The sequence below is a fragment of the Myotis nattereri genome (assembly GCF_964212035.1).
Source record: "Myotis nattereri genome assembly, chromosome: 4".
NCBI classification, from domain to species: domain Eukaryota; kingdom Metazoa; phylum Chordata; class Mammalia; order Chiroptera; family Vespertilionidae; genus Myotis; species Myotis nattereri.
This window is the reverse complement of record NC_138079.1, coordinates 57,997,447-58,017,860: the sequence shown is the minus strand read 5'-3', so window position 1 is coordinate 58,017,860 and position 20,414 is coordinate 57,997,447. Positions and strand designations below refer to the sequence as shown.

Sequence of the window (20,414 nt, the reverse complement as noted above, 5' to 3'; positions counted from 1 at the left end):
TGAAATCAAATTATTGTTCTATCATAGTTTATATCCAGAGCATTTTCCCCTCAATTATATAAGAATTATGACCAAGGCCCAATGTTGAGTGAAAAAGTGCTCAGCAGCTAAAGTCAGTGTTTGGAGAGTCTCTAATTTTGGGGCTCAGCCACTTACAAAGTGGGTCTCTTTGAAAGGTGCTAGAATCAGTCCCATCATCATCACAGTTCTTGTTCTTCAATCAATAAAATGAAACAGCTAGAAGAAAGGGGATCTGATTTGGCAGAGAGATTTCAGTTTGTATAGAACTGAGGTGGGCCTACAGAGATGAGTTCCAGCAGGATCTTCTACATCAATAACTGCAGAGTGGAGTCCCACATAGGGTCCTCCAAAGGACTCACAAATACACCTGCAAGTAGAAATGCACTCTTGGCTGAATTAAATAATAGTTTTTGAATACTGGCAGAACATTTTCTTTAAAGTTTGTGATATCTACAACACAAAAGTTATAGACATGACACTCATGAAGTTTAATCTGCTTTAAAGTCTGGACAACCCAACAACACAAAAAATTAAGCCCTGATTTGCACCATTTGTTAATTTTTGTAATGTGGATGTTCTACCATGGCAAATTTGAAGCTGTTTGACAGGACATCAGTTACTATGGCATGGCAAAGATAAATGCAGTAGCAGACCCTTTAACATAACAGTTCCACCAAACAGATACAATAGATGTAAATAAACTAAAGGCTCCAAATAATAGTAAAATGTAGTAACATAATGAGGAGTTGTAGAGTCTAGAAGTTGTTGTCAGACACTTTCTCAATGATATGTGTTCATTTGCTCTGTTTGACATTTTTCTGTCTTTATGATGAGAGAGAATGTCATATTGTGACATTTTTCTCCATAAGGTACATATCGTAGAGAAAATATTCGGAAGTTCTGATTTTTTTGGCAAGTATCTGATTACACTTCTGGTCAGGTGATGGACGACCTTACTTGGAGTCTAGAGGGGTGTCTAAAAAGGGCCCTGGGGGATGTCAAACCCAGTCACCCAAGATAATGTCCTGAGCCAGAGCCCAAGCAGCAGATGGAATGCCCCCAATGGAGTCCAGAGAGACACTGATCTTCAGTGTGGGCCTCTAGGTGCAGGCCTTGGTTTCCTTTCACAAAGTAATTGTTTTTCCCCAACCTTCTACTTCAGTAAACTTCTGATTTCCCACGAAAAAATAAAGAAGAAAGTGTGCAGTACAGTCTGTCCAAGAACATGATGAGCACCTTGAAAATTGACTCACTGTAACCATATTTTCTCCCAAGAAGACAGCCTTGTTTTCCTTTAGAATGATATTGAAGTTTGGGAGCTACAACAAAGACTTTTTTTTAGGACCAAGTACATTTATAAAATTGTTTTAGTCTACAAAATACATTAGCAGCAATTTGTCAGCTGAGCCAATATGACTAGGCATACATTTTTATAACCATTACCTTCCTCTCCCAAATAAACAGAATAATTAGAGAAGTCAGTGAAGTCACAATCTGTTTAATACTCATCAAACTTTCCTGTTGATGCAGGTTTAGAACTGGCAACTGAAGTAACTATTCTTGTTGCTCTTAGAGTAATTGTGGTTTCACTGTGATTTTGGAGCAGAACAACCTTAGTAATTAACCACCTTGTTTTTGGAACACCTTTTTATCAGTGTGTGTCTTTGAAGCAGAACTAAAAGGAAATAAAATAATTTTCAACATACTGTTACTTCTTTTCTGAAATAGTTGTCCCAATTAATTTGCTGAATATAGGACATCTAATGAGCCGGAGTGTTCATGCTCTTTGAATGCACTAAGAACATGGGTTTGTTTGCTGTACTTTATATTCCTTTCAGCAAAAAGAGAATTATTTCTGTTGACCATTTTCAAAAAACCTGTGCTTTTAGAGTTTTATAAATGGAGGTTTTTATTATATTTTCATTTTTATTAGCCTTGAAAATTAGGCTAATATGATATCCCCATTTTATTGAGAGGTTCAAAATCTATATGTCTCCTCTGAAAACAACTAAATACTATGTTTTGGTAATCACTCGGATGACAGTGAATGAATAGACCAAACTAAATGAGACAAAGCCAATGTTATATCTCTGGTATATCTGCATCAGAGTTGTTTCTAGCACAATGGATTTCTCTCCAACTGCTTTATGTCAGGAGTGTTGTCTAAGGGTACAATTCTGAATCTAAGTTCCCAAAGTTAATGACTTTGACTTCATAGGAACTAACAAAATATACTATGTTAATGATTAAAATAATTATTTAGGGCAACTTTAAAAATTAAAGATTGAAAGAAATTCCCTTCCTCTTGCTATTATACATTAACTAGGGTCCCAGTGCACAAATACGTGCACCTTGAAAGGAACTATGGGCTATGAGGCTACGGTGGGCATAGGGATGGGTCTCGACTCATCCTCTGCACTCCCACCATGGCCGCAGGTCCCCTGTCTGCCAGCAGCCTTGCTCCCTCCGCCACAACTCCCATGCACTGACACCGCCAGCTGCGCTCACACCCGCTGATGGTGCGGAGCACTTGGGGCCGGCACTGTCAGTGGGTGTAAGCAGCAGCTGCTGCCCCTATTGCCCGTCAGGAGCAGGGGGAGGTGGAGCAGCCCTGAAGGGTGATCAGGGCCAGCAGCCGCTGCTTGCACCCACTGACAGCACCAAGCGATTGGGCTCAGCACTGGGCGCTGGCAGTGGGTGTGAGTGGGGCTGGTGCCGGCAGCAGGTGTAAGTGCTGTGCGGGACCGCGGCACGCAGGACCAAAGAATTTTCAGTAACCACCAGAGGTTCGCCTCAGTGACAGCACCTGGTGCCCCACCTTGGTCTGGTCCCCCTGCTCACCTGCTCCGCCATCCTGCTGTGCCAGATGCCCGCCATGTTCCACACGCGCACCCTGGTGGTCAGCGCATATCATAGCAACTGTTCAGTTGTTCCGCTGTTCAGTCTATTTGCATATTAGCCTTTTATTATATAGGATTGGTAAGTATTTTTTAAACAAGTCAGTAAATAAAATGTTTGGATCTCCTAGAGAGAAGAAATATTCAAAGAAGTTTATTTTATTTTATTTCATTTCATTTTATTTTGTGACTGAGAGAATCACTTTATTTTGTTGGGGTGGGGGGCAGGTATTCAGCCTCAGAACTTCTGGAACTGCTTCTTGGTGCCGGGGGCCTTGGTGACCTTGAGCACGTTGAGGCGCACAGTCTTGCTCTGGGGCAGCACTCACCCAGGGTGACAATGTCGCCTGATCTGGACATCTCTGAAGCAGGGGACAGGTGCACTGACCTGTCCTTGTGATGCTTCTCAAAGCGGTTGTACTTCCGTATGTAGTGGAGGTGGTCTCCGTGGATGACAGTGGTCCTCTGCCTCTTCATCTTGGTCACCACGCCGGACAAGATGAGCCCTCAGATGGAGACATTACCAGCAAAGGGGCATTTTTTGTCAATGTAGGTGCCCTCAATGGTCTCCTTGAATCCCAGGCTGATGTCCTTATAGTATCGAGGTAGCTTCTCCTTGCCAGTTTCTCTAAGCAGGACCCTCTTCATATTTTGAATGATGGTGAGCTGCTTTTGGTAGGCTCACTCTGTCTGAATGTCTGCCTACTTCACAGCCTACTTCACTTGAAAAAAAAGTCAAAGAAGCTTCCTAATTCTATAAAGTTAATGCTTATTATTAATTTATTATTTAATTACTTTTCTTTCAAAATGCCATGTTATCTATCCCTTTGAGCATTACTTTTTGAGACTATTCACTGGTGAATTTTTTATAGGAAAAATAATTTAACAGTCCATTAAAAATATAAAACTTTCAAAAACTATTGAAATATAAACTTTCAAAAACTATTTTTTTTACTTCAAAGTGATCTGACCATAGCAATATTCAATTTCTTAAGTTTAGTAGATATAAAGCAAGTTTCATATCTCACCTGAATAGGTATTCCAGCTCTCTGCTAATGAGGTCACTGCCTTTCAACAGTTATAAAAATTTAAGCAGGGATTCAAAAATTTCTACTGCCTTCCACTCACCGCATTGGTTTAGAACAGTCCGATTTGATTACACCTTTTCTTCTCTGTCTGTGAGGAAACTCGTCTCCCTCTTTTATATGTTAGGCAATTGTCAGTAATGACCAGTAGATACAACCTCTCTTTCACCTTTGGAGTTTGAGATGCAGGCATCCTCTGTTCCCAACAGAGACATTACAAAGCAGACTTTGAATAGGCTCGCTCAGTAATGGTTGACAAGTTCAGATATGCAAAGACAGTGTAAGCAGTGCCACTGAGAAAATGAACAATTTCTTGGCCTATCAAACAGGTATACCAAGGGCTCTATGACCCAGGGAACCAAATATGTAATCCATGGGATTTACAACATCCCTTTATCTCAACTCACAAATTCTTTTTTCTCCTTCCAAATATATAAGATTTTCACTGTCCAATGTCTAGAAAATCTATGTTACAGACTGTGTTCTCAAAAAAATCTCAACACTTCATCCCACCCCTGTCAACTTGAGTCATCCACACCTCCTATGTCAAGAATTTCTAGCTTATCTTTCCTTGCTCAACTTTTCTCTACAGAATATACCAGCACATTTTATTAATACTCTTCCTCACATTACCTCTCAATTCTGCATCACAAAAAGCCAAAACTCTGTTTGCAAAGTTTAAAACAGAAGCAATTGAGTAGAAAATTTAGAAAAAGGGAAAATGAAATTGTTAATATATTTGTTTCCTATTAAGGTTATTTTGTGGAGGGGTGTTGGTTGTATGTAATATACTTTACATTTGGTGACTTGTAGCCACATGAAGAATACTGGAAATAGCAACTTTGAAGTTCACAGTAGGTATGAATAATCTTCACACTGCTAAGGAAAAAGTGCCAGGGTAACTGTCCTATGTCATTAGGCAAAATCAAAATTCCATTTCTAATTTCTGTGAACATTTACTGAACTTTGGAAATATTTTTCTCAGTAATGCAAAATAAAACATATAAAACAGATTATCAGTTAAATATGCCACTTTGTACCATACAACCCAATTTTTCTTTAACACATTTCATAGGTCAAAAGCTCTCACATAAGCTAATCAGAAATTTTTTCTAAGCAGGTGATCACATGAACACTCAAAGTCAATCCAGCAGTACAATATGAAATTAAACTCCATATTTACACACATATCCTTTATTAGACATGTATTTACTCAAATTATAGAGTATATTGAAATGCCTGCTATCTCTTTTTAAAGTAAAGAATACCTTCATGAATTTCTGTGGTAAAAGTGCTGTTTTTCTGAGCTCAAGCAAATTCATATTTTCATCACCAAAGTGAGCATCATTGTTTCCAATTAAAGTTGCTTATCTTGTCAGGGAGGCAAATTTTAAACTTATGCCCAGAAGTAGTTAAGAATGTTGAAAATACAGTGATGTCAGTTGTGTTAAGTAGAATTTAGAGACAGAAAGTTTCATGAATGTCCCCAAATTTTTTATTTTTGGGGATTTTCTTTCATGCATATAAGATTAAAATGACACCATGTACTTCTCTAGCATGAACTGGAGTTATTTATCTAAGTGTATATAAAATACTGCTTAAATAATCATGCAGAATACATATGGATATATTTCTAAATTATTTTCCATTACATATGTTTATTTGTCCATTTGTTTATTAATGATACACTATTTTGATTATTGTAGCTTTATAGAGGTCTTGGAGTCATATAGTGTGAGACCTATTTTTTTAACCAGATATTTTGTTAATATATAATCTTTAAATAATGAAATTAAGAGAAAAGCAAAGTTATATTTTTCAGACATTTGTTTATATTCTTGTTTTGAGAATTAAATATAGAGTTAAAATATTTATCCATGGACTTGTGCATTTAGATAAATATTTCTGAAATGCATAGATAAATAGAAGAATGCTCGCTTCCTATTCCATTATTAGGAGACCATATTAAAAATTAAGCGCTTCAACATATGGATGAAACAAAAAAATTAATTAATTAATTTAATTCAGATATGGTGTTGGATTATAGTACATTAACCTTTACACAGCTCTTCCTAAATGTTCTGTGACTCCTTTAGTGCCGGGAGCCGGTCCCTGCTTGCTGTTTCAAGGGACCTGGCATATATGGCATACTGTTCTTAATATGTTTGCTCACCTTCTTGGCACTATGTGTTTTAACCAAGGTCTCTGAGAAAGGTTGTTTCCCCAGGTAGGGATTTTCCCCTGAAGTTAGGGAGGGAATAAAACCTCTTAACTAAGTGCCAGGTGGGTAATTAATCACTTTAACTACGAACAATCATGCTTAAGCTACATAATCTTTACTCCCTGGAATGGAGATAACAAACGCCCTAACCTTTGAAATAGAGATTGATAGGATTGAATCAACTGGTATAAATACAGATGTAAGAAGACAGAACTAAGGAGACAGAAAGAAGTCAGAACCTACACAGAACCTAGAGACAGAAGAACTTCGCTGGAGAGAACATGGCAAAAGATCCTGGACTGAACCTGACTACAGAAATTGGCAAGAGAACCTGACTAGAACCTGGTGACTGAACCTGGCTGGAGAACCTGGACACAGAACCTGGCTGGAGAACCTAGCAAGGGAACATGGCTACAGAACCTGGCTGGAGAACCTGGAGAACCTAGCAAGAGAACATGGACACAGAACCTAGCTGGAGATCCTAACCAGAACTTTGCTAGAGATCCAGACCAGAACTTGGCTGGAGATCCTGGCTAGAGATCCTGGCTAGGCTGCTGATCAACTGAACGCTGTCTCTGTGTCATTCCTTCTTCGCCGACTCCGTCCACACCTTTGGGGACCCCTGGACCTGCTGGGGTTGGACCCCAGCACTTTAGTAGGAAATGAAAATCCAGGGGCACCTGTAATGTTATCATTTCTAGTGCACTGTTTTCCTCTATGTCTCAGCAATCAAGTTGAGATTCTTAGATACTGAACTACCAAACTAATATTTAATCTCAGGTGCTGTTCTATGTTTTTGTTACAAGCACTTGTGAAGAGCTACACAACTCAAAATATCGGGTCTATAAACCTTTAGGAATAATGTTTGGGAACCAGAGCAACTTTAAGATAGTAATAGTTGATACAGCTGAATTAAAATTGAATAAGTAGTAAAGCAGCATTAATTCAGTCTTCTAGTAGGAAACTAAAACCACAGGACAGGCTGGTTGATATTGAGATTTACTCCATGTATTTAACAAATTTTATTTAGCAGTTGAGTTCTATAAACATCTTAGATTAACATTTATTAAACTATTTATGGCAATAAAAATTGCCCAAATACTTTAGCAGATCGCATTGCAGATAAATAAAGCACAGTATGTTTATTAATAAATATGATTGCATTGAAAAATTGTATGTCTTCAAATATCTTATAATTTATTCCCGTTAGAGTAAAGGATTAATTTTACATCCTGCTTTTAGTGATATTTTACTGTATTGCCTACCTACACTTTATAACATTGAATATATTTTTATTGCCAACTGACGGTAACCATTAACTCATTCATATTCATTTGTATAATGTATACATTTAAAAATTATTTTAAAAGAAGAAAATAATTCATCATGCAACACAAAGCAATTTTTTACTATTGATTTAGTATATGTCCGAGGAATTATATTAATAGAGAAAACTCTATCTGAGTATATAGTAGGTGATGATTATTTAAAAGGAAGGCCTTTATAGATTACTCTGCAATGTATTAACCTATTGTTAGGAACAGATTAATCATTCAATATTAATTTGTGAAAATTAATTTGAATAATTCTCTTGCTAATTTATTCACAAAACAGGAAGATGTTGAGTTCTCCTCAGTGTTTTTCATTTCATTCAATACTTTGATGTGCTTAAAAGGTAACTATGAAATGGGCATTTATTCAAGTTTTTGATCTTTATAATAGAGACATTTTCATATCATTTAAAAAATTTTAGGAAAAAAAACTGTGACCGTGTTATACTTAGATTATCCTATATAATAAAAGGGTTATATGCAAATCAAATGGCAGAACGACCGGTAGCTATGACATGTACTGACCACCAGGAGGCAGACGCTCAACACAGGAACTGCTCCCTGGTGGTCAGTGTGTTCCCACAGGGGAGGCGCCACTCAGCCACAAGCCAGACTGAGGGCTGGCAAGTGCAGTGGTGGTGGGGTGGTGGGAGCCTCTCCAGCCTCCCCAGCAGAACTAGGGATTTCTTATATAACCAGGCTGAGGGGACCCCTTCACCCCCGAGTGCATGAATGTCATGTACTGGGCCTCTAGTTATAACATAAAATAAATTTAAAATAATATCTACACCAATAAAAGAGAAACATGCAAATTGACCATCCCTCCGCTATGTCCACCAGTCAATCAGAGTGATATGCAAATTAACCCAACAAAGATGGTAGTTAATTTGCATACGCAGGCACGGAGTGAAGACTGAAGACAGCATAGAAGGAAGCCAAGCACTGCAGAAGGGAGCAAAGCAGCGGAGAAGGGAACAAAGCGGAGGCAGCGGAGAAGGAAGTGGTGGTGAGGCAGCGGAGACAGGAGTGGAGCTGAGGCAGCGGACATGGGTGGGGGTGAGGCAGCAGAGACTGGAGGGAGCCAAGTGGCGGAGAAGTGAGGGAGCAAGGCAGTGGCCATGGGAGGGAGTGAAGCGGTGGACACGGGAGGAAGTGAGGCAGCAGAGATGAGAGGGAGGGAAGCGGCAGAGAAGGGAGGGAGCCCAGGCAGCAGATATGGGAGGGAGCCGACACAACAGAGACAGGAGGGAGCCAAGGAAGCAGAGACAGGAGGGAGCAGGCGGTGGAGAAGGGAGGGAGCCGAGGCAGCAGAGATGGGAGGGAGCGAGGCGGCGAAGACAGGAGGGAGCGAGGCAGCAGAGATGCTTCGCAGGGGCCTCAGGAAGCCCTATTCTTGCAGGAATAGGTCCAAGGAAGCCCTATTGCAGGAATCTTCCTGCAACAGGCCTTTAGGGTAACTATAAAAAGCCATAAAGATTTCCCCTGCAAGATGAAACAAAACTATGATTAAGACTTAAAAAAATGGTTAGAGCCCTAAATGGTTTGGCTCAGTGGGTAGAGCATTGGCTTTCAGACTGAAGGGTCCTGGGTTCGATTCCAGTCAAGGGCATGTACCTTGGTTGCAGGCACATCCCCAGGAGGGGTTGTGCAGGAGGCAGCTGATCGATGTTTCTCATCGATGTTTCTAGCTCTCTATCCCTCTCCCTCTCTGTGAAAAATTAATAAAATATATTTTAAAAAATGGTTAGAAATGTTGCAAGTGTGTATTAGGGTGACCCTGTAAATTGCAAAGTAAATTAGAAGTAACTTAAATCATCAGATAGGTGAAGATTATTTATGGTCCATGGGCATGCTGCTTCTATAGAATCCAATATTTCAAACTCAGCAATTTGATGATAGAAGAGTTTTCTTTTGCTCATGTTAATTCAACATCTACAAACAAATCTGGCAATACAATTTATTATGTAACTGGATAATTATAAAGGCATTGGGGTATCTTTATTCTTTATTAATCTAACTAGAGGCCCGGTGCATGAAAATTCATGCACTGGAGCGGGGGGCGGGTCCCTCAGCCTGGCCTGCCCCCTCTCACAGTCCGGGAGCCCTCAGGGGCAGGAGGTGACCCGGCGATCAGAGGAAGGCAACACTCCATAACACCTCTGCTGCTGCCACTGCTGGTAGCACAAGCCTCGGCTAGCCCTGGTTACCTGACCTCGGGCGGCCCTGGGCAGCTGGGTGGCTGAGGGGCCCAGGGGGTCTGGAGGCAGGCCCAGCCTTGCCGTGTACCTCCCACCCTGGCAGGGCTGAGGGGACTGGGCGCCGCCATCTTGTGGCTGTGGGTGCCGCTATCTTTGAGTGTGGAGCAGTCAATTAGCATATTCCCTTCTTATTGGCTGTGGGTGCCACCATATTAAAGGGTGGGGCAGTCAATTAGCATATTCACTCCTTATTGGCTGTGGGTGCTGCCATCTTTGCAATGATGTGAGGGTCAATTAGCATATTCCTTCTTTATTAGATAGAATAGTTAATATGAATAAGCCTCTTCTGCCATACTCCACAAATTTTTATAAAAATTTTTTATATACTACTAATAAGGAGGCAGTGCCCTCAGCATAAATATGTTACTTTCTTAGCTGTCCTCAAAATAAATTTAGACCCTGGTAAGATAATCCTCAAAGGAATGACTTCTTTCTGTTTGGGCCCTGTCTGCACCACAGACAGGGCCCAAACAGAAAGAAGTCATTCCTTTGAGGATTTTCTTACCAGGCATGTGGTGCATGCCTCAGTTTTTTTGAGCTCTACATATCTCATCACTCACTCAAATGAATGCCATGGTAGTTTAGGCAGGCCTTCTAGGGGTTTTCCAGTTCCCTTTCAAGGGGAATGGACAATAAGTAAACTAAAACCAGCAGGTCCAATCCGGCCTGCTTCCGGTTTTTGTAAATAAAGTTTTATTAGAACACCGCCACATCCTTCTGTTTCTATATGGCCTAAGGCTGTTTTTATGCTACCACAAAACAGCTGACTAATTATAAGAGAACCTGTCTGGCTACAAGTATAAAAATGTAATATCTGGACCTTTATATAAGAGAAGTACTGACCTTTGCTATACAGCATTGAGGATGAACTAATTATTAGTCTATCAACAACATGAATTACTTTAAAAAACATTATTGACTCCTATATCCATATGCATATATTTTAGGACTCCAAAAAGAAAACGAGTTTGAGCTTTATAGAGTCAAATATTATAAGCTTGGAAAGGACAGCTTTAGTGGAAATATAATTAAACTGTTCCCTTGAGGTAAATGGACAAAGTAGATTTATTTTTCCTTGAGAACTGATGGAGGATATATTATTTAATTTTACTTGCTGTTGTTAGCTATTTTAAAGAAATATTGTCCTATTTTAGTGTTCAACAGTCTGCAAAGTTTTCAAGGTTGGGGAATAATAATTTTCTCAACCATATTTAGTTTCTCAATATAATTTGGCCAAATGCCAACATTATAGCATTCAGGTACACTTTATGAGCAAATTGTTTTGATATATCTTTGTAATCTATTAGAAGAAAAGCAGCGTTGCTTATGAATAGCGGGAGAAAGTGGATTGCTCCTTCTTTCTTCACCATAGAACTTTATCAGCTGATAAATACTTGGAACTTCACCCAGCGTGTAACAAAGAGTCTGATGTAAATAAATAAGATGAGTCAAACACATAGTAGATTTTGGAGGGAGATTTTTAAAAGTAACATTCGGTAAATCTAGATGAATTAGCGATTTCCACCCCAAAAATGTGTTGTATATTAAAGATTATAAAAATTATGAAATACTAGCAACCTTGAGCTAATTCTAAATTGATGACAGCTTTGGTCCCTTGGCTAATGGATCTCAACTCTGTATAAAATTTAGAGCTTTTGGAATATATGGATCCCTGGTTTCACTCCACAACAACAATTTCAGGGGTTAGGGCCAATCATAGATAATGTTAAAAGATCACATTTAGTTCTAATATGCAACCATATTGTAGAACTCTTGGAAGTTCTGAGGGCTTTTGAAGCATCAATTATAATTCCCAAGGTAGAATAAAGTGAGGTAAGATAAGGTCTGGATGCTGTAATAGTTAGATCTAAATTTTTCTAATTATTATTTCTCATCTGCAAAATATAGTACCTGACCAAAATCAGCTGTCTGGCTGGTGTGGTACCTTCCTACTAAAGATTTGTTGGAGCTATTTTATATGTTCTCACATCATCAAATGGCATTAAGGATTCTGAAGGATACTAGCCAAAGGGTTTTGAAAAATAGCTCCTTGATCTAATTTTTTCAAAGGTAATCTGATGTTATTAGCAATAATGTCCGCTATCTTATACACAGGTGGAGATGAAGGTAATAAGAATACACATGGTTGGTTCTCCTGGCAACCATCCTGCAAATTTATGGTGCTTTCCAGTCACTAATTAACATAACAGAAGACACCTGTAGTGCTCTTATTGCTTAGGAAACCCCAGAGCTTTTAGGGGCTCTGTGCCAGAAACAGGGAGGAAGACCAAAAAAGGTCAATTTCTTATCATAAATTATAATATCACAGAAGTGAGAGTCAGATGTTGGAGGAATTTAAATTCTGGTCCCAATGATTCATGAAACCTGCCATGTACCTCTCCTGTGTTATTGTTGTTTTGGTAGAAGTTGGTCAGTTACATAAGATATACTAGTATTTTTTTAAATAAAATACTTTTGGTCTGTTTTTTGCCTAAGTTCATTTCAGTTAGATTGTTGTTCAAAATTAAGACTTTTGATTAAATCAGTTTTATTTATAACAGCAACAATGGTGAAATTCCAGCAGTAGCATATTAAGTAAATTATGGTACTTTCATATAATGAAATTTTATGCAGCTATGAAAAATCACATTTAAAAAATAGTGGCCTAGGGAATGGCTTACATTATAATATTACATGCTATTTGAGGATACAAACAATATGATTCTATGAATTAATGCTAAAATATTAAAACCTATAAAAAGAAAATACACCAATGTATTAATAGTGGCTACCACCAGATAATGGGATTATGTTTGATTTTCTTTTTTCAGCAATGTACAAGTATTACTTTTAAAATAAGAAAAATAATTGACTTTTTGAAAAATGTTTCTTTGATTAAAACACAATTTAATTTTACACAAGAAACAGATAATTCACTTGTTAGTAAAAATAACAGTCAAAAGAGTACATTGGATTATATTACCATACAGCTTTCAGAAAAAGTGTCAAAAAGTCAATGTTGCCGTAGACAGTTTGGTTCAGTGGATAGAGCGTTGGTACGTAGACTGAAGGGTTCAGGGTTTTATTCCGGTCAGGGGCATGTGCCTTGGTTTCAGCTCAATCATGTGGGAGGGAACTAGTCCATGTGTCTTTCTCACATGGATTGATGTTGCTCTTAGTCTCTGCCCCTCCCTTGCACTCTCTAAAAATCAATGGAAAAATATCCTCAGGTGAGAATTAACAACAACAAAAGCCAATATAAAATATCCAAATTTAAGACAATTTTGTATAGAGTAAATTTCCTCTTTTGTCTCTATGTAGTATTCTTCTAGTTCCCAAGTGCCCCCTCAAGTTTAAACAGCAAAATTGTTTGGTTATTTAAGAAATCATACAACTATCATGAATTTGTGATATAGTTATGTCAGCTATAATTTGTCATGTTTTGTTCTAATAGATTTAACCAATTTTAGTTCATAAGTTTATCACATGCATATGATAAGCACTTCAAATAGAGCTTAGGTGATAACAGAAAAGTCAGCCAGTCTCTTTTCTCTGTACGGAGGCAGCAGAGGCATTTCAGTGTGAACCAGTGATGTTTATATAGTCAAACCGCAGCATTTGTTTAGCTTCTGTATGCCACTAATATGCCATACGTAATAGGAGGATAAATGAGATACGCGTGACAGTTTCCAATAGTTGTTTTAGCTAGCATCTATAGAGTTCCTTTAGTAGATGCCAAGAATTACACTAAGTGATTTACATAACTTTGAGTGAGTGTTGTCATTTTAGAGATTGGGTAATTTGGATCTGGGCTGGGAAATTGCAAAGCTTGCTGGAAGTGACGTGAATAGATAGAACTGGCTTTGGTCTGTTGGACTTCAAATCTTGTGCATTTAGTGCCTAATGCCTTTATGAAATATATATCCCACTCTTTTGGCCTATAGCTTTCACTGTGTAATGTGTTCCATTCTACTTCTAATGCTAGTCTGCCTTACTTACAAATTGGTAATAGATATAGGCTGGAAACAATATATAGAAAGACTTGGGAATTGCAGCTCTAGCTCCAGAATTGTTATTTCTTCCAGTAAATTAGAGAAAGCCATTTCCGATTGTTTTGGAGGATGACACCAAAGGTACTGGGGAAAAGAACAAATAGACAATTTTGACTTCATCAAAATGTAAAACTTTTATGCATCAAAGGATGTTATCAACAAAGTAAAATGCAAATTACAGAATGGGAGAAAATATTTGCAAAGCACACATCTGGTAAGAGATTAAGGCCCCAAATATATACTAGTAAAGAGCTTTTAAAATTCAACAATAATAAAATAGCCTATTTTAAAAATGGACAAAGATTTAAGTAGCCATTTTCCAAAGAGAATATATAAATGGCCAATAAGCATGAAAAATGTTTAATATCACTAATCATTAAGGAAATGAAAATCAAAACCATAGTGAGATACCACTTTACAAGACAAACCAACAAACAAAAAAATAGAAACCAAGTGTTGGCAAGAATGTGGAGAAATTGGAACCCTTGTGCATTGCTGGTGGGAATATAAAATGGTGTGGCTGCTATGGAAAATAGTATGGTGGGTCCTTAAAAATATATACATAGCATTATCATTTCGTAGAGCAGTTCCACTTCTAAGTAACAAAAGAAGTTAAATGAGGGACTCAGACATGCATGTTCATAATAGTATTAGTCACAATAACCAAAAGGTAGAAACAATCCAAATGTCCATTGAGGGATGAATGGATACATAAAATGTAGTCTATACATACAATAGAATATTATTCAGCCTGTGAAAGAATGAAATTCAAATACATGCTACAACATGGATGAAACTTTGAAGATCTTATACCAAAGGAAATAAGCCAAACATGAACGGATGAATAATGTATGACTCTACTTATATGAGGTATCTAGAATAGCAAAATACATAGAAACAGAAAGTAAAACTGTTCATCAGAGGATAGGGGAGGAGAGAATGGGAGTTAAAATGGTAATCCAAATCCAATACCTCCCTACTTATATACATGTAAGCATATGTGCTTATATAGCAATATATATACAAAAATATATTACTACATAAATTTCATTAGTGTGCTAGAAGGAAATAAGTGTGTAAGAACAAATACAGTAAGATATTGGGGATTAATATAACAAAAATGGCTGAGGAAATTTCATGGAGAAGATGACATTTCAACCAAGACTTGTGCTAATGTAGTGTCATTTTGGAAAGTTGATGGTGAAGCATCTGAACTATGTAAGGTTTTAGAGTAAAAGTTATATATCTGGGTCTTATTCAAGTATATATAAGATTTCAGAAGTAAAATAAAAAAAGGAGGATATTCTAGGTAGGATGAATTGCTTCAGAGAAGTACTAGATTATTTTAAGAAGGAAATGAGAAAACTGGTTTTCTAGAAGCAAGGAATTTACTTGGAAGTTGGTCAGAATGAGCCCAGATTTTGAATTAGTTACTTAAAGTTGCAAATGAGTTTTAATAACCTAAATGCCATTACAGTAGAATAAATGAATGGTGTTATAGACATACAAATGAGTACCCTTCAGCAATGAGAATGAATAAATAGGATTTCACTTCTCAAATATATTTTTGTTGTTTTGTTTTAATCCTGGTAATATTCTTTATGAGAGAGGGTTTCATAATAAAGAAAAAAACCCAATAATTTTAAAATTTCAAAATGTTTGCTAATTTATCCTAAAATAATTATGTATTGAAGCATACAATGTAAATATGTGTATTTAAATTATCTTATAATGAGTATTCACTCAAGACAGGTGCAAAAGTAAGGATTTCATATATATTAACTATTTAAATTATAAAAATAATTCAAAGAAATAGGTAACTAGTTGTTGTATCTATATTACAAATGGAAGACCAAAGCATAGATCAAATAATGTCCTCTAATTCATAAATATAAAAAGTGACAGATAAGGATTTATTATCACACCTTGAAGGTGGAGTCAAGAAGAGATGTGTACATGAAACTCTTGTGAGGCCAGTGTGAGCAAGCTCTAGAACATATATTATGGAACTGCTAATTCAAAGAAGTGCATATTTAATTATAATAAATGACAAACTGTTTGCTAAAGTAGTTGTCCATTTTAATATTTTCACCAGTAATTTATCAGAGCTAATGGCCTGGTGCATGAAATTTGTGCACAGGGTGGGTGTCCCTCAGCCCACCCTGCACCCTTCTCCAATCTGGGACCCCTTGAGGGATGTCCGACTGCTGGCAGCTACTCATATTTGGTCAATATTTGGTGTTGATTACGTTTTATATATTAAAACAATTGGTAAAATTATTACCTGTGACAATTATTACCTCTCCCAATCTGGAACCACTGTCACCTAACCCCTCACTTGACTGCCTGCCTGATCACCCCTAACCACTCTGCTTGCCGGCCTGCTCGCCCCCAACTGCCTCCCGCTGCCAGCCTGCTTGCCCCCAACTGCCCCCCACCGGCCTGATCACCCTCAACTGTTCCCCCCGCCAGTCTGCTCACCCCCAAATACCCCCCCCGCTGGCCTGCTCGACCCCAACTGGCCTCCCACCAGCCTGATCACTCCCAACTGCCCCCCCACCAGCCTTCTTGGCCCCAACTGCCCCCCCACTGGCCTTCTCGCCCCCAACTTACCCCACCCTGCTGGCTTGATCGCCCCCAACTGTCCCCCCACAAGCCTGATCACCCCCTTCTGGCCTAATCGCCCCTAACAGCCTCTGCCTCAGCCCCGCCACCATGGCTTTGTCTGGAAGGTCTCCCAGAAAGTCTCCCGGTCTAATTAGCATATTAGCCTTTTATTAGTATAGATTTTACTGTCACTTAGTAGTGTTAGACTTTTTGAATTTTAGCCATTATAGTGTGTATTATTTTCTCATTGTGATTTCTATTTGTCTTTGCCTAATGACTAATGACTGTGAACATCTTTTAATTGCCTATTAACCATTTGTGTATCATCTTTGGTTAAATGTCTATTTTGTGCTCATTTTTTATGCAAGTTTTTTTGTATTGTACTTATTGAGTTATAAGAATTCATGTGGGACAGTTCTAAACCCTAACCTTCAACACTAAGCCAAGTCCAATCAATGCATAGTCTAAAGCATGGAATCCCAGCTGATCTCAGTCTTGATTAACTGACCTGCAAGTCTTCTGCAGATCAGTAAGTGAAATAAAAATACTTGTTTTATCATTATGATACCTAATGTTTTCATTGCACAGACTATTTTTGCAGCAGCAAATTCCTAAAGTGGGATTTTGCACCTAGAAATGAAGTAGTTCAATAACAGCAAAATATTAGCCTTGGGACTAGGAGGTAACAAGGAAACTGTTATAAGAGACTACAAAATTGTTACTCATATTTGGTCAATATTTGGTGTTGATTACGTTTTATATATTAAAACACTTGGTAAAATTATTACCTGTGACAACTTAGAAGGAATAAAAATGCATTTAGTAAACTTGTACTAATGGGCAAGTAAGTTTTGAGACAAAATAATGGTGGGAGTTCACTTTTATTATCGGATTGTGTTGAGTATTAAAAGAAAACATGAGCTCTGTTTGCAAAGATCTAGTGATGGCGAACCTTTTGAGCTTGGCGTGTCAGCATTTTGAAAAACCCTAACTTAACTCTGGTGCCATGTCACATATAGAAATTTTTTGATATTTGCAATCATAGTAAAACAAAGATTTATATTTTTGATATTTATTTTATATATTTAAATGCCATTTAACAAAGTAAAATCAACCAAAAAAATGAGTTTGCGTGTCACCTCTGACACACGTGTCATAGGTTCGCCATCACTGATCTATATAATCCTATCTAATAATAGAGAAACATGGTAATTAGCGTAGGTCCGCTACCCTTTTCATTGGCTAATCAGGGTGATATGCAAATTAACCGCCAGCCAAGATGGTGGCTAATTTGCATACTGCAGGCAGGGTGGGACAGTGCCAACGCCAGCTCACCTCTATCAGGGGCTGGCAGCAGAGGTCCCCGCCCTCATCCAGGCCTCTCACAGGGACCCGGGGTTGGCAGGTGGGATCGCGGTGATCAGGCACCCACCCGCCCTCATCCAGGCCTCCTGCGAGGGACCCAGGGCTGGCGGGTGGGACCCGATGATCAGGCACCTGCCCCGCCCTCATCAGGCCCTCCCACGGGGGACCCGGGGGTTGGCTGGTGGGACCGCAGTGATCGGGTACCCGCCCCGGTATCCCCTGTGTGAAGGGACACGGGGCGGCAGCAGCGATCGGCCAGCCAGCGCATCCTATGTGCCACCCAACCCGGGGTGGGTAGGTTGCCTGCAGCCTCAGTCAGTGCCTCAAGCCCAGCAGCAGCCACAGCGGCAGCAGCAGAGGCAGTGCCCTCGACCTGCCCACCCAGGTGTGAGCAGCCCCAAGTGGGCAGTGCGTTCCATCAGCCACCACCCGGGCGCACATGCAGTTGAAGTCACCGGCGCCTGCTTTCCCACAGGCCTAAGAGCCTCAGGCCTGTGGGAAAGCAGGTGCTGTGAGCTGGTGATCCCAAAGGCCTGTTAGCCCGGCAGTGGAGGCGGAGTTGGGACTGGGGAGTGGTGAGCAGGCAGAACATGGCCCTGATTGGGCCAGTCGCTATGACACCCACTGTAGCCAGCACATGCCTGATCAGGTGGTGGGGCCAGCAGCCAACTTCGCAGCCCCTCCCCGCTGCAGGCCTTCCCCTGATCAGATGCTCCCATCCACATCAAGAGCAGGGTGAACAGAGCCTGGACCCTTCCTGGCAGCCCCGAGTCCCTGGGGTTGAGAATTCTGATGGCCCTGCCCAGAGAGTAGAGGTACCTGAGGGGCAGGGACCGGGACCACAGGCCTCTAGGGAGCACCGCAGAGTTGGAGATGAGAGGAGAGGGCCTGTGAAGGGGGAGAAGGTGAAGCCAGTGGACATCAGCCCAGAATCCAGCACTTCTGGTCCAGAGGCAGCAGGACCTAAACCCAGAACCCCAGCCCAAATTGGAAGAGCCTGAGGGAGCTTCAGGAAGCTCTATGCAAAGCTGCACATTGAGAACGAGAGACTTCGTGAGGCCCTGATCCAGACCACGCTGTGGCTGGCGCAGCTCAAGGTAGAGCTGGAGCGCACCATGCAGAGGCAAGAGCGCTTTGCAGAGAGGCCGGCCATCCTGGAGCTGGAGAGATTTGAGTGCAGGGCCCTGGAGTGCAAGGCCGCTGAACTGGAAGAGGAGCTAAAGGGCCTGTCCAGTCTCCGAGCTGACAACCAGTGCCTCAAGGATGAGAATGTGGCCCTGATCTGTGTCATCAGCAAACTGTCCAAGTGACCCTAGAGGACTTGCCCCTGCACTCGCATTTATACAGCTTGCCACATGCACCCCTTCCCTGTATGAACATGAGTGACAGGGCTGTCGAGGAGTCTCTGAGAAGCCATAACCTTCCTTGAGATCTCCAGGTTAGGAGGGGAGGACAGAGCCCCCAGGAGCCAAGGGGGCCATCTGAGTCCAGGATGGAGACAGGAGGCTGATCCAGGTAGGGGGACCAGGGCTGCAGGAGGGACCAGAAAGGAACTGGGGACCAGGAAGTGCCAAGACCAGTAGCCAGGACCAGAGTGGTCACCCAGAGGTCCCCTCTCACGTGTGCTGCCACCAGTCACCCCTCCAGCCCCTGAGCAGGGATCCTAGAATGTGCCAAGCATCCTGCCAGCCTGGGCCAGGTGAGCCTGTATATAGGGCCCGTGTGCAATACGAAGGGATGTCTTCTATTTTTTGCTGCCCCCTTCCCATCATTGTCCCGGGCAGGGGGAGAAGGTATTTTTCAGACATAGCACAGGCACCACAAGTAAAAGTTGTGAAGTTGCCAAAAAAAACACGAGCAGGCCGGCTGGCCAAATACCCCCTCTCTTCCCACCACCCCCCCCCCCCACCAGCCCCGCCCTTGATCAACCTGCCCCACCACAATAGGCCCACAGCCCCTCCCCGTGGCTGCCTGCCCCTGATTGCACCGCCCCCCACCCCAAGAGGGGGCAGGGCTGGGCAGCCAATCTCCTGCAGCCTCTCCCCTTGCCCAGCCTGACCCCAAATTGCCCCCCCCCCACCACAATCAGGGGCAGGGCTGGCTGGCCAACCACCCATGGCTCCTCCCCCAGGCCACTGGCCCCGATCGCCACCCCCCAACCCATTTGAGGGGGTGGCTGCCCAGCCCACCAACCACAGCCCCTCCCCATGGCCAGCCCCTCCTCCAATCGGCCCCCCAACCCCAATCAGGCTGGCGAGGGAAGGCAGTTGGGAGCAATCAGGCCGGTGACAGGGGGTAGTTGGGGGCAAACAGGCTGGCAGGGGAGGCAGTTGGGGGGGGATCAGGGCGGCAGTTGGGGGTGGTCAGGTTGGCAAACAGAGTGGTTAGGAGCAATCAGGCAGGCAGGCAGGCAGGTGAGTGGTTAAGAGCCAGTGGTCCTGAATTGCAAGAGGGATGTCTGACTACTGGTGCAGGATCGGGCCTAAACTGGCAGTCTGACATCCCCCAAGGAGTCCCAGATTGGAGAGGGTGCAGGCCAGGCTGAGGGACCCTCTCCCCCCAGTGCACGAATTTCAT

At 41.1% G+C, this 20,414-nt stretch overlaps 1 pseudogene across 1 annotated transcript; it reads right to left on the bottom strand.

Annotated features, from left to right (window-relative positions):
- Positions 1-3,156: 3,156 nt before the first annotated feature.
- Positions 3,157-5,325, bottom strand: LOC308518510 (small ribosomal subunit protein uS17-like; annotated as a pseudogene). The gene is made up of 2 exons: positions 5,272-5,325; positions 3,157-3,620 (listed from the first exon to the last, which is right to left on the bottom strand). The product of its transcript is annotated as a small ribosomal subunit protein uS17-like (transcript).
- Positions 5,326-20,414: the final 15,089 nt, after the last annotated feature.